We start from the raw sequence: 14,691 nt of genomic DNA, 5'->3' as shown, positions 1-14,691 counted from the left end.
TTGATGAAATAATAAAGGCCCAAAATGTAAAACTACATTACTTCAATCAAAAAAGTTGTTTCAATAAAAAAAAAGTGACTTCAATCAAAAGAAGAAAAATTAAATCATAAAAAAATAGTTTTCAAATGCATTTTTTGAGTTTTGAAATTATTTTTGCATTCAAACACTTTTTTTTAATTGAAGTGACTTTTTTTTAAATTGAAAATATATATTTTGATTGAAGCAACTTTTTTTTGATTGAATAACAAAGTCACAAATCTACCTCCATAGAAACCCAGCCCTCTGCAGTGCTAACGTTACGTGAGTGAGTGACAGTTAGCGACATTTTATTTATTAGCGCTGAGAATCTACTGCTTTAAGATGGTGGCTGTTTACTAATGCCGCCCAGTCTGTCATTTCGCATTTAGTTCTACATAGATGTGATATCTATGAGCCGCATCAGACGCTACCTGCTACTACAGTAGCATCATGCGGGCGTAGTTTTTAGCAACGTCGGAGTAGTTTGTAACGGCTGTCGGCTGCCGTAAGGTACTTTTTTTTATTGCTTCTTCCTATACGTACTTGACGTCTGCGCGTTGTCCCGCATTAATTAAAAGTAGTCCGGGCAAAACGTGATGCTTAGAGCTGGCAAAATTAAACGATTCCTCGAGGTGAATAAAATTACTCGGACCAGTTTTTAAACTCTAGTTACTCGAGTATTCGTTTCAGCTCTAATATGAGCTTAGGACAGGGGTGGGCAAACCAGTCCTCAACGGCTGCAGTGGGTCCTGGTCTTTGGAACTCACTTCAATTAACTGATTGCACTTCTAAGACACCAGATTGGTTAAAAGGTGTGTCCTCTTGATGGGTTGCAACAAAAACCTGCACCCACTGCGGCACTTTGTGGAATAGTCTGCCCACCCCTGGCTTAGGACCTGCTGTTTAAAAAAATACCTGTGCCTTGAGAAATTTCAAGCAACAGATGACATACATAACACATCAATGTGTGCTGTTTTACAAAGAAACATCCACATGTAACTCAGTTTTATTGACAATTTTGTATCATATATTCAAAATATTGGGACATTCTACAAAGAATGAACATGGATATACCGTATTGGCCCGGATATAAGACAGTGTTTTTTGCATTGAAACAAGACTGAAAAAGTGGGGGTCGTCTTATATTCGCGGTCTAGACGTTATACCCATTCGCAACGCTAGATGGCGCCAGATATCATTGAAGCGATGTTCTGTCATGACAGATCTCAGCTTCTCTCAAGTTTAACCAGTTTGCATTATTTTATTGCAATGTTTTTCCTTATTCAGATTTGTTTCAAGACTACAGTTAGACTTCACTTTGATGGTTAATGCAGTTATTGCAATTTTGTTGTTTTATCACATTAGATTGGTTTATTTATATTTCAAAAACCAGAAGCCATTCATTCACGAACGTGATTGCACTTTAGTTTACATATTTAAATGTTCAGATATTAAGATTTGAATGAGGCAAAATGACATGCTTTTTCTCTCAAATATATTGTTACAATCATTTGTTTCGGATGTACTGTAATTATTTTCTGTATAAAAATTAATTTGGTGTTCAAAAAGTCTTTTTTCAAACTTGAGTCTTGAAAAAGAGGGGGTCGTCTTATAATCAGGGCCGTTTTATATACGGGCCAATACGCTAGTTTGTTCAAACTTTCAGTCAGGAGAGGGCTGAAAAAGAACCTGCTTCTAGGTTGCTTCTGCATAATGTAAAAACAATAGGTAAGTAACACGATAAACACGCTGTTTAGAGGTGTGGCAATATATTGATATAGCGTAATAGCTTGTAAGCAAATAGGTTATCCATATCCTACTGCCAAGAAAATACCGTTTTAAAAACGCGACTGTTTAATAAAGGAACCAACAGGTTGCTACCAAAAACTTCCACTAGAACGAAATCTTTTCAATTAGAACTGAAACGATTACTTGAATAATTGGAGTAACTCGATTTAAAAAATTGATCGAGGAATTTTCTCTGCCTCGAGGAATCGTTTAATTTCGCCAGCTCTAAGCATGACGTTTTGCCCGTACTTTTAATGCGGCACAACATGCTGACGTCACGTACGTACAGGAAGAAGACGTTGAGGTTGCAGATATATTTGATTCCAACCATGCATGAAAATACAGGTAACAACAAAGAAAACAACGAAAGCCAAGAGAAAGGCACCGAGAAAAAGCAGAAAAGGTCAAAAGTGTGGGAGCATTTCAAGCTGGACACAAAGGGGAACACAGTTTCATGTATTTACTGTAAGACAGCGCTTGCATACCACTACAACACGTCTTTAATGCTGCAGCTTCACCGAAGGCACCCAATTTAACCCGAGAGCGAAGGAGCAATACTCGGGAAAAGGTCAAATTTAAGTTAACGTAGCGCTTATAAATAACATCAACGTTACTGCACCTTGCTAGCGTAACGTTAGCCCTGCGGAGGGCGAGGTTTCTATTAATTATGACTACTGTCGATGAGTAGCTAACGCATCTTTCATACAGGATTTATATAATCTGTAAAAACACAGCGCTGTAGAGTGATGAAGGCGTAAAATAAAAACATAATAAAGCTAACTGTCAATATTAGCTCAGTAGTCATTGATGGATAAAACATCAAGTAGCACTTGTGCCTAATGTGCTCAATACAGCAGGTATCATTAATATATTTTGAACACTGCAAAAACTCAAAATCTTATTAATCTTATCAATTTAGACTCACTTAAAACTTAACCAGAACTTAAAACTAGCTTGACACAAATGGAAATTCAATTGAAACACATTGGAAAAACACCTAACTTTTAAGTGATGTTTGTTATCAAGCCTAATGATATTTTTAGGTAAGAAAAAAAAAGAATTTTTTTTCATAACATTTTAAGTTTTTTGAGTGAAAGCAGTGAATTTGTTGGTCATCTGACCAAAGCACAAAAATACACACGGTCCCCGGCTTCAACTGGGACCGTGTGCTTTGTGTGTGCTTTGGTCAGATGAGACCAAGATTGAGCTTTTTGGCAACAAACACTCTAACTGGGTCTGGCGTGCCATGAAAGATGCGCATGCTGAAAAGCACCTCATACCCACTGTGAAGTATGGGGGTGTGTCAGTGATGCTGTGGGGCTGTTTCGCTTCCAAAGGCCCTGGGAACCTTGTTAGGGTGCATGGCATCATGAATGCTTTGAAATACCAGGACATTTTAAATCAAAATCTGTTGCCCTCTGCCCGAAAGCTGAAGATGGGTCGTCACTGGGTCTTTCAGCAAGACAATGACTCTAAACATATGGCCAAATCTACACAGAAATGGTTCACCAGACACCAAATCAAGCTCCTCCCATGGCCATCTCAGTCCCCAGACCTTGTTTTGTTGGCAAAAGGGGGTTGTACAAAGTATTAACACCAGGGGAGCTAATAATTGTGACACACATTATTTGATGTCAAATAATTTTTTCTGTATGTGGGATTTTTTCCCCGCTGAATGAATGCACTTGTATTGAAGGTTGGATTTTTCTTTTTTTCCATTAAAGTCCCATATTATTTTAATTAAAAAAATATATTAGAAGCTAAAAAACACATCTTTTTCAGGGGTGCCAATAATTATGGAGGGCACTGTATGTCTCGAAAGCCAAATCTAACTTTGATGAGTGCACGATGAGCTGATGGTGCATTCACACATTTTTCTTGGACCTTCAAACGTATATCGCAATAACATGCTTTAATTCGGTGCTCGTTGATGGTCCTCCCATTGAAGATGGGTGTTATTACAGAGATTGTTTTGCGCGCTAAATTTCAGCTCAGCCAGCAGCGGGGCTGAAGTAAATATAAAATGGTTAGGGGAAAATTAAACCATGAAAGTGACATTGCGTGGTACCCCAAGTCGCAGAGACGCAATCGGTTTCACTTTCATGACTTACTTGCCAGTCAAAATTGTCGCCACTTCCGGGATAGTGAGACTCCCAAAACTGTTGCCCTGAGTGGCTCCACCTTTCTCGGCCACCGTTATGTACCGTACACGTCATCTGGTTGTGGTTTCCACTAGTATCACTCCCAGGAAATACACGCAGCGCCACACCATGTTGGTTGTGAGTGCGCAACTGAGCAACGATCGTAACATCCCAAGTAACGATGTCAGGCTTTTGTTGTTGTTTTCTAAAGATTTATTTCAACCACAACTCGGCAACTGCTCGTAAAAGCCAAGCGTGCCCTCAGTCCCTTCACACTCGCTCCTGCGTGATGCGTTCACAAAACAGTGCTCACAAAACAAAGTTTAACAGAGATAGCATGTTTTCCTCTTTAATAATACAGTAGAATATTGTAGTTAGATTTCATGACCCATGTATCGATAATTGTTGTCTCACCAAATTGCAAGGTTATTGTCTTCGTCTGACAATGCGACGGTCGTATTGATCGTATCGTATCAGGAGGTACCCAGAGGTTCCCACCTTTAATGCTGTTCCTGACAGATATTCAATTGAAATTTGCCACTTTTGTCGCTACCCGTTGAGCAGAAAAGGAACTTAATCACTTCATGGTTTAATGAACCATTCAAATGATCTCTTTTTCATTCTTTTCTAGGAATATTTCAGCAAAGAATTGACCATCTTTCACGCCCAATGCATCTCTTGTGTCAGATTTCTGGCTTCCTGATGACATCTTATAGAGTGTGTCACATCCAGACTCAGTGAGGTGTGAGAACAAGAGCTTTGTCAAATGTGTCTGCGTGTGGTCAAAGGGACAACGTGTCACAAGTGATTAATAATAATTTGTCCAAATGAATTTGCTGTGGATTAGGCCAATTTCAGACAAAATGTTCAGTAATCCCTGGAGGACGCTGGTTTTAAGCCGTTTAGAGGCTGCAATCTGGTCAACATCATTTCCCATCTGTGGCTCTGTATGGTCTACATCATGGACGCTGCTACATGTTATATAAAAAGCCAGCGAGAGCCAATGCAGGAAGCATCGAATCTACAATACATTTGCTGTTCACTGGACAGTGCACGCCAAGCTAATTTATTTGCAAGAAAATTGAGGAAAATACATGCTGAATGATCATTTTCATGGGTTGCATAGCATAATAGACAACGAACTGCAGTGACCAGAGCCCAATGATAGGTCCACACTTACAGTGCACACTTACAGTACATCTATCCATCATCTATACTGCTTATTCTCACAAACAGCAGAAAAAATGTGTTAAGGAAACGCTCATTCAAGCTCAGTTTGCTGAAACAAGTACAAGGAAACAGTCTACATACAGTGTATCACAAAAGAGTACACAGATGTTGTTGCAGATATTTAGGTATATCTTTTCATGGGACAACACTGACAAAATGACACTTTGACACAATAAAAATTAGTTTGTGTGCAGCTTATATAATAGAATTAATTTATTTTCCCCTCAAAATAACTCAAAATGTAGCCATTAATATCTAAACCCTGGCAACAAAAGTGAGTACACCCCATAGAAACTACATCCCTAAATGTCCAAATTGAGTACTGCTAGTCATTTTTCCTCCAAAATGTAATGTGACTCATTAGTGTTACAAGGTCCAGGTGTGCATAGGAAGCAGGTGTGTTAGTATTTGTAGTGCAGCTCTCACACTCTCTCATACTGGTCACTGAAAGTTCCAACATGGCACCGCATGGCAAAGAACTCTCTGAGGATCTTAAAAGACGTATTGTTGCCCTACATGAAGATGGCCAAGGCTACAAGAAGATTACCAACACCCTGAAACTGAGCTGGAGCACAGTGGCTAAGATCATCCAGCGTTTTAAAAGAACAAAGTCCACTTAGAACAGGCCTCGGGTTGGTCGTCCATAGAAGCTGAGCGCACGTGCTGAGCGTCACATCCAAATGCTTTCTTTGAAAGATCGTCGCACGATTGCTGTCAGCATTGCTGCAGAGATTGAAGAGTTGGGGGAATAGCCTGTTAGTGCTCAGACCATACGCCGCACTCTACATCAAATTGGTGTGCATGGCTGTCACCCCATGAGGAAGCTTCTTCTGAAGACGGTACACAAGAAAACCCGCAGTTTGCTGAAGACATGTCAACAAAGCACATGGATTACTGGAACAATGTCCTATGGTCTAATGAGACGAAAATTAATTTGTTTGGTTCCGATGGTCTCAAGCATATGTGGCGGCGACCAGGTGAGGAGTACAAAGATAAGTGTGTCATGCCTACAGTCAAGCATGGTGGTGGGAATGTCATGGTCTGGGGCTGCATGAGTGCCGCAGGTGTTGGAGAGTTACATTCCATTGAGGGAAACATGAACTCCAACATGTACTGTGAAATACTGCAGCAGAGCATGATCCCCTCCCTCCAGAGATTGGGTCACAGGGCAGTGTTCCAGCATGGCAATGATCCCAAACACACCTCCAAGATGACAAATTCCTTAGTGAAGAGGCTGAGGGTAAAGGTGATGCCAAGCATGCCTCCAGACTTAAACCCAATAGAACATCTTTGGGGGATCCTCAAGTGGAAGGTGGAGGTTCGCAAAGTCTCCGGCAGCTCCGCAACGTCGTCATGGAGGAATGGAAGAGCATTCCAGTGACAACCTGTGAAGCTTTGGTCAACTCCATGTCCAGGAGAGTAAAGGCAGTTCTGAATAATAGTGGTGGCCACACAAAATATTGACAGTTGACATGTTGTATGTTAATATTGACAACTTTAGCTAAGGGGTGTACTCACTTTTGTTGCCAGGGCTTTAGATATTAATGGCTATATTCTGAGTTATTTTTAGGGGAAAATAAATTAACTATTATATAAGCTGCACACAGACTACTTTTCATTGTGTCAAGGTTTCATTTTGTCAGTGTTGTCCCATGAAAAGATATACTTAAATATCTGCAGAAATGCGAAGGGTGTACTCACTTTTATGATACACTGTACATATGGGAACCTGGTAAAAAAACGCAGGATGGCAGGAGAGTGCATTTGGAATCTAACCTCACACTCACCACTGTGTTGCGGATGTGCAACCCACTAGGTCGCTGTGCTGCCTCACTCTTTCATCAATGACTGCATTTTTATTTTTTTTGTCTAGCGCGAGAGATCAATCATACTAATGATCCCAATGCCTTCCAGCTGCTGTTTTCATTCTTGGTATTGACATGAAATTATGAACCCCTTTATCTCCATTCTCCTGGTAGCAGCAGCAGGATAATGTTCTTTTTAACACTCATCAAAATAGTCACTGTATAGGGATCTTTTTAATTGGGCATATTATTCCCTTATAATACTTCGGCTAACAACTAATATTCAATCAAATAAGTAAGTGTGTCCTAAAGAGTACTGGACATTAACTAGCATCACACTAGAAACAACGCTGAAATGTACTACGGTAATTTGTTCAAAAATATGTAAAAATGCTCCCCTGATGGTTAAATGTAACCAATACCACACCCCGAAATGTCATCCTGTAGGTCATCTGCTGAAACCATCCTGTTGATGAGGTCGGAGAAGATGCTGTCTGCCATCATTCCGCTCTCATCACCGGGGTAGAGATAAGACAAGGCAGTTGCACAGAATGATTGGTATTTTATTTGTTTTGGCTTTCCAATCCCTAACTTTTCCTTCCCTCATTTACAGTATATGTCATTCATTTCTTTCTTCTTGGACTGTCTCCCACCTTATTCACCTTCCTGTTCCTGTAACATTGACTCACACATCATTTACTCTGCTTTTCTCACCTCTGCTTCACGGATGTTATCTTCTCAATCGAAAGATCCAAACGTAACAGTTCTAAACAAAGATTCTATTGTCATTACACATAAAAGTAAGGGTCTTAAATGTTGGGATTTTAGAGACAATCAAATGATGTATCCAATGACGGAGCTCTTTATCCAAGTGGCACATACTCTACCAAAATAGCTGGATTTTTTTTTTTTGGCATAGAATAAAATATTTCTGACTCAACTTCATGTTTTTGCTCTGTTTACATACTGCCATTTGGGTGAAAAGCTTCAGTTAAAATGCAAACAAGGGAAAGAAGCAGTGATACATAGCAGTGCAGCGTTGATGTCCTGCTACCTTGAAGTTTGCAGTGTTGACCTTCATTGAGTGCAGATGGCAACGATAGCTCATCTCTTACTCAGCTGATGAAGGATGTCAGCCTTTTGACCAAGAGTCAGGTTTATTTTGATATACGTTTTGCAAAGCACTTTGTGTTGACAGGTTATATATAAATAAATTATTAATTGAATAAGTGATTGCTTTACCTTTCTGTTTTGCAAAACATTTCATTACATTAGAACAGGGGTCAGGAACCTATGGCTCGTGAGCCATATCTGGCTCTTTTGAGCAGTACATATGGCTCGCGAGCCATATCTGGCTCTTTTGAGCAGTACATATGGCTCTCAGCCAACTCGTAATCTTAAATGTGGAACCGGCCTGCTCGGTTGACATAAATGAGCTGTGATGAGCTGATGGAGTATTCACACATTGATCTTGGACATTTCAAACATACGTCGCACTGATATGCTTCAATTCGCTGCCCATTGGTGGTTCTCCCGTCGCCTATTGTACGAAAATGGATAATATGCGTAGGGGAAAATTAAACCACGAAAGTTAACTGCGTGGTACCCCAACTCACACAGGCGGACGATCGGTTTCACTTTCATTATTTTTTCGCGTGTCAAATTGTCGCCACTTCCAGGAGAGTGAGAAACACTTAACGCCTGCCTTGAGAGGCTCCACCTGTCTCGGCCACTGTGATGCATACATCCACCTGGCTGTGGTTTCCACTTCCAGAAATATACGCAAAGCCAATCCATGTTTCCATTTGTTTTTTTCCCAAGTGGTGAGTGCGCAACTGAGCAGGGATTGTAATATCTTAAGCAGGGGTCGCGTTAACCGAATATTTTCCGTCGTTGACTGATTTTTTAAAACGGTGACGGAAAAAACTCAAGTCCATCCGTCAATTTGACAGGTTGCAATTCACACCCCAGACCACAGGGTGGCGAGTGAGCATATTAATTAGCTATTGTCTCTCTTGATGCATGAGACGTCGTTGGCCTTACTCTGAAAAATTTCAAGGCAACTGAGTGTCCGAAGTTTCTTCAAAAAGCCCCAAAACGACGATGGTGTTGATAAAAGAGGTGAAAAAACAGGGACTGCACAAGCGGGCACGCAATTCAAGTCCATGCGCACCAGGATTAAGGTGTGAAACTACGTTCAGGCCACAGCAGGTGAACTGTTAATTTCATTGTTCCATATGCTACATATGGTAGGCTACCTACCTACTGGGGCCACAGTCAGCTGTTTTTGTCACTGCGGAGAAAAAGTTACATATTCATCTGCTTGATGTGTGATGGCACGGTGTGGATTCTCTGTTAAGCTTGTTCGGACAGAATATTAATTTAAAATGAATGAAAACTAAATACTATTGAATATGTTGAAGCGGTATGCAATGTTAAGAGTCTTGTTAGCTCGAATTTTCTGTGTCCAGCCGCTGTAGCTCTGCTGCTCTCTGTGAACTCTCTATTCAAGCCGGAACGCGCGCGGCTCTTAAGTGTCTCTGTCACGTGACTGTGTCGTAGCCGCTAACGCGCTCGGCCAAATGGACACACAAGTACCGAAGGTGAATTATGCCAAACAAAGGGTCATCACAATGTCATTATCATCATTTTAAAAATTTAAGTGACGGGTAAAAATAGATTATGACCGGATTTTTATGACCCTGTCAGTCAAAATGACAGACAACGAAAAAGTCTAGCGCAACCTCTGATCTTAAGTGACGGTTAGGCTTTCGTTGTTGTTTTCTCAACATTTTTATCAATCACAATTCGGCGGCTATATAATATAGAGGCACACAGACACAAACATTCTGTATGGCTCTCATAAAATTACATATTTCAATAGGTTGGGTGTAGAGCTGAAACGAATACTTTTTTTAAACTTGAGTAACTCGAGTTTAAAAACTGATCCGAGTAATTTAATTCACCTCGAGTAATCGTTTATTTTGACAGCTCTAAGCATCACGTTTTGCTCGGACTACTTTTAATGCAGGACAACGCGCTGATGTCACGTGCGTAGAGGAAGAAGCAAAAAAACGTACTGCAGCCGACAGCCGCTACAAAAGACGCCGACGTTGCTAAAAACTAGCCCGCATGATGCTACGTTGGTAGCAGGTAGCGTCTGATGCGTCTCATAGAGATCACATGTATGTTAAACTAGATGCGAAATGACAGACTCGGCCGCGCCTGGGCAGCGTTAGTAAACAGCCGCCATCTTAAAGCAGTAGAGCGCTAAGCACTGATAAAGAGCGCTAAGCGCTAATAAATAAGATTAACGTTACTGTCAGTAGCTCACGTAACGTTAGCCCTGCGGAGGGCTAGGTTTCTATTAATTATGACCACTGTCGATGTGTGGCTAACGTGTCTTACATACAGGCTTTAACATAACATAGCGTTGTGGAGTGATGAGGGTGTAAAATAAATACCTAATAATGCTAACTATCAATTTTAGCTCAGTAGTCATTGCTGGATAAAACACCAAGTAGCACTGGTCCCTAATGTGCTCCAATACAGCCTGTATCATACATTTATTTTGAACACTGCAAAAATCAAAATCCTATCAGGACTTACAGTTTAGACTAACTTAAAACTTAACTAGAACTTAAATAGTTTGACACAAATAGAAATTCAATTGAAACACGTGGGAAATAATCCTTACTTTTAAGTGATGTGTGTTATCAGGCGTAATGGCATTTTTAGGTAAGAAATATATATATAATTTTTTAAAAAATAAGATCTAAAAGTTTTTTGAGTGAAAGCAGTGAATTAGTCTTTTTTTTTATTCTAGTTACATCTGAGATGCAATTGTTGGCTGTTTTCAACAATGTACATCGAAAATAAAGACAGTGATTGACTGAAAATGGTTCAATATTAGATGAAATGTCTTGTTTTCTCATGTATATTCATAATTGCTCTTTACCTAAAAATAAATGTTTTATCCGATTACTCGATTCATCGATAGAATTTTCAGTCGATTACTAGAATATTCGATAGCTGCAGCCCTATTTGGGTGTTTTGGCTCTCTCAGTCAAAAAGGTTCCCGACCCCTGCATTAGGGGCTCGAACCCTCCCCCATCCACATGGTCCCATGACCAGGCTTGTGTCAGATATAATTTGCCAGCTATTAAATTTAGTATGTTTTAAATTACTAGCTATTGGTTATAGAGCAGTATGGTCTGCATGTGTTAGTTAAAACCATGAACACTGCTGTCTGTTGATTGGTCAAGCAACAATCATGTCTCTATCAATTGAGCATAATAGTCAAGCATGAAGCATTTTACAGCATTTGCAATGCTTGTTTTTGGATCATGTCAGCCCACAGTCCTGCTCCTTGCACATCTTTCTTTTTTTCTTCATTCACTGGCGCATTTCCTCAACATTTACTGTACGTAGCACATTGCCGACCACCTACATACAGCAACATTTTGCTTATAATAGTCGTGACAGGAGAACGCATATACCAAGTAGAGTCGGAGGTGCCGGAATAAAGGTGCGGGGGTGGTCACGGGATGTGGAAAAAGGCTGATTCAGAAAGGTGATGAAACGAGTGCATTGGGGCAAAATAAGTACAATAGTCTATAGAAGTAGATTTATTTATGTACTTACACACTGCTTTTTTTTTTTAATCTTGGAAAGTAGCTTAAATAGTCAATAAATGCAAGTGGTCCTTTCATTAGCCGGTCACTGTATTTGCATTTTACTGCCATCAAAGGGCGGCTTGTAAATTAGATTCTGCTCATTAAAATACATTTGAAACGCATTGAAAATCAATAGTGGCTTTGTTACCATTCAAATTTGCAAAAAAAAATACAACCTTCCAAATCCTTCGGCTGCTTGAAAAAAAAATGTATATATATTGCAGCTGTTTCCATTGATATCCACAAAATCATCTTTTTACAATTAATAATTGCGATGAATTGTTTAGCAGAGGTTTTTGATCTTTGTCACCAAAAGCACTGCTTAATGTCAGAAATACTCCGTCTCTCATTTGGTTATGTGCAACCTCTGGGGAGTTTGTGAAAAGCTCTACTAAATTATACCGTCAATGTTCAATGGTCACTCATCATCACACACAGTAAGCATTGATCAAAAACCTTACCAGGATAAGCACATCTTACTTTTTCCTTTCGACTTGGATCACACAAGCAGCTCTGACAATCATGGCATACTATCACAAGAATTGTCAGTGCCTTTCCCACTGGTTACTTCACTCTGTGATCTACATAAGCAAGAAGCTGAAAAGTTGACATCCAAACAGTGCAGAGGTTTGACGAGGGAAGCAGCTGGTGTAAATGCTCCTATCATGAAAACTATTAAATATACTGTAAAAAATGTTTGCCAATTTTGAACCATGCAGTTTATAACCCAATGCGGATTATTTATGAATTTTTACAGGGGACATAACATTATTGTTTGCGAGTTTCATACTTCTTCAATACTGTATATCATTTCGGCATAAAAAAATTCACAAAGCTTAGTAAAAGTAAAACACTGAGCTCTGTTGTATTTCACAGAAAGTCCCAATTCCAATGAAGGCTGTTTGTTTAATTTATGGGAGGATTGAATGCATTTCAAAATAAAGCTCTCCATTCGGATTTACATGCTACCTTTCAACTGCAAGAGACTAATGTATCCGAGTGGATATATGATCATGTTTTTAGATGTTTTGCAGTCACCAAATTTGAAACACATTTTATAAAAAGAGTTTTTTTTTTTTTCCCAGATTAACTCAGAGAGTGAGCATCTGGCACCTCAAAAACACTGACTGAAGCTGCATTAGTCATAAAGAGAGAATGCAATATGCAATTCTATGAGCCGTCAGTGCCTGCGTACATTTTCTGTGAGCTTCCAAGGAGGAACAGAGGTGCTGACAGACAGAGGGGAGACGCAGATGGTGAAAGGAAAGAAACAAATGAGAATATATCGAGATATACGTGTGTGTGTGTGTGTGTGTGTGTGTATATATATATATATATATATATTAGGGCTGTCATATGATTAAAATTTTTAATCGAGTTAATTACAGCTTAAAAATTAATTAATCGTAATTAATCGCAATTAATCACAATTCAAACCATCTCTAAAATATGCCATATTTTTCTGTAAATTATTGTTGGAATGGAAAGATAAGACACACGACGGATATATACATACAACATACTGTACATAAGTACTGTATTTGTTTATTGTAACAATAAATCCACAAATGGCATTAATATTCTTTCTGTTAAAGTGATCCACGGATAGAAAGACTTGTAGTTCTTAAACGATAAATGTTATAGTTACAAGTAATTTTATATTAAAAACCCTCTTCATGTTTTCGTTTTAATAAGGTTTGTAAAATGTTCAATCAAAAGTAGAGTAAATATAATAATAACAAGAATAAAAATAACAATAATAAAAATAGAGTGACCAAAGTCTAAGTTTTACGTGTATTTTGCATAGCTATTTTGATATGGAATGCCAGTTCATTTTGCATTGTTGTTTAACTGTGTGTCAGAATAGTGCCTCATTACTATAGACTGAAGTGCTTTTCTTTTTGTGAACATTATTTTTTTGGGGAGAGATAGGAATATTATATTTGTTGTGCTTTCACTAAACGATACTTGCAGTGTATCAATTACTTGTTCTCCCCACTGTATGTTTCTTGTGAAGGAGTTGCCAATAAACGGCGCGGTCCAAAGAACGCCTGTGTCCACTCGCCTCTACTGTATAACATATATCTGTACATATCTTACCCAAAATTCAACAAGAGACACATAATTGCCACTAAAAGAAAGAAAACTTACCGAAATATATGTGGAGCACAAATAGCAATTTGCATTGCATTGTGAATACAGCATAAACGTCTCAAAACTACTAATTCTCCCACGTTTAGAAGAAATAACATGAGTATGGAACGGCGCTGTCCCCAAGCGGCCGGTGGCATTCTCTTCACTCTTAATGTCCATAAACGGCCTCATTGTAATCTGTTTGAGGCAATATGCGAGATAGTCATTCACTCAAGCGCCAGCAGAGGGCGGCAAAACTCCATAACAACAAGTGAGCGTTTCAGTGTACTGTCCTTTAAATCTTTCTGAGCGGGACATCTGCGTTAATTGCGTCAAATATTTTAACGTGATTAATTTTAAAAATTAATCAACGCCCGTTAACGCGATAATTTTGACAGCCCTAATATATATATTACGGTATATATATAGTTTCATAGAGAGGGGGGTGGGTTTGGCTGAAAATATGATGGAGCATATTGTTCAGAGAAGTCTTTGTTCCTAATGTCGCGTGTACCATTTAGTGCAATAAGCTGACACCCTCTCTTAGAAATTCATTCATCTTCCGTACCGCTTATCCTCACGAGGATTGCGGGGGACTGAAGCCTATCCTAGCTAACTAAAGTTTCTAACTAACTAAAGTCGCCAGCCAATCGCAGGGCAGATATTGACAAACAGCAATCATGCATACCCTAATAAAGGGTTTCTACAGATATGAGCAAATCTAATTTTATGCTTTTTAATGCCAAATTAAACTAATTTAATCCCCATGCCCGACTGCAGATTGTTTCACACACACAAACTGTGAGTTGTCCGATAATGACTATTTAACCGATAGCTGATATCCCGATATTGTCCAACTCCAAAAATCCGATACAGATATCAAACCTATACCGACATACT

At 39.2% G+C, this 14,691-nt stretch overlaps 1 protein-coding gene across 7 annotated transcripts in view; it reads right to left on the bottom strand.

The window, feature by feature from the left end:
- magi3a (membrane associated guanylate kinase, WW and PDZ domain containing 3a) overlaps positions 1-14,691 on the bottom strand; it is a 242,252-nt gene that overhangs the window by 179,785 nt on the left and 47,776 nt on the right. The gene's annotated exons all lie outside the window — the stretch shown is intronic.

Source organism: Corythoichthys intestinalis, chromosome 2, assembly GCF_030265065.1.
Source record: "Corythoichthys intestinalis isolate RoL2023-P3 chromosome 2, ASM3026506v1, whole genome shotgun sequence".
In the NCBI taxonomy this organism is placed as follows: Eukaryota; Metazoa; Chordata; class Actinopteri; order Syngnathiformes; family Syngnathidae; genus Corythoichthys; species Corythoichthys intestinalis.
This window is presented reverse-complemented; position numbering and strand designations above follow the sequence as displayed.